Genomic DNA, 1,050 nt, shown 5'->3' with positions numbered 1-1,050 from the left:
TGCTACAAAGTTTTGCTTTTTGCTGAAATTGTCGGTCTTACTTTTTTCGGAAAAACTTACAAGAGTATAGAAAAAAACTGCAAACTTGCTGAAAAATTTCAGTTTTTTTCCAAGCATTTCAAGAAGTCCCCCTTTTTTGAACATGATTGTTCAAAATTCCAGATCTTCCATAGGATATTTCCTCAAAGCCTTTTGTTTTCATAAAATTGTTAAATAAAATCTAGCATTTTACCCACTAAAAAATTAATTTTTTTTGCTTTTTCAAAAATGACAAAAAATGTTTGCTTTTTAGTGAAACGGCTAATTTTTTGGATAAAATTCCAAAATAAATCCTATTAATTTGTCCAAAATTGTACAAAAATTCTCGCTTTTTCGATCGAAATAGCGAAAAACACTTTTTCAACCAATAATTGCTATAATTTAAGTCTTGCTTTTTGCTGAAATTGAAATTTTATTTTTTCAATAAATTGACAAAAATTTGTGTTTTAGGAAAATGGCTGAAAATTTTTACCCTTTGGCCTTTTTCAAAAATTTCAAAACCTTCCTTGAAAAAAAAATTGTCCAAAATTCTAGCATTTTTGTCAAAAATTTCCAAAAAGCCTTTCCTTTTACAAAACTTTTCAAAATCTTGCTTTTTGCTAAAAATTAAAAAATAAATCAAGTTGATAAATTCTTGTTTTTTTAAAAACGATAGAAATTTTTGCTTTTCAGTAAGCAAAGCAAATCAAAATGGCTAATAGGAATTTATTGCGAATAAAAATGTGATATATAGATATAAATCCACTTGTAATAAATTGTCTGAATAAACATGTTTTCAGTTCATGAGTTACCTACATGATTAATTTATTAGTAAGAGATCCGTTGAAAATCAACATTTTCAAAATAGCTCTTCATTTTTTATGGGTAAAAGCACAAATATTGGTACATGTCAATTTCTTGTACAGGATAGATATATGAAATGAAATGAGTCATTTCAGTGAGCCAATGAAATCAAAACTTGTACTGTTCAATCGTTTCGATTTCGACCACTGGGTATACCTACAATACCAC

The sequence above is a fragment of the Planococcus citri genome, chromosome 3, assembly GCF_950023065.1.
Source record: "Planococcus citri chromosome 3, ihPlaCitr1.1, whole genome shotgun sequence".
Taxonomy (NCBI): domain Eukaryota; kingdom Metazoa; phylum Arthropoda; class Insecta; order Hemiptera; family Pseudococcidae; genus Planococcus; species Planococcus citri.
The sequence above is the reverse complement of the archived record's forward strand: the minus strand, read 5'-3'. Positions refer to the sequence as shown.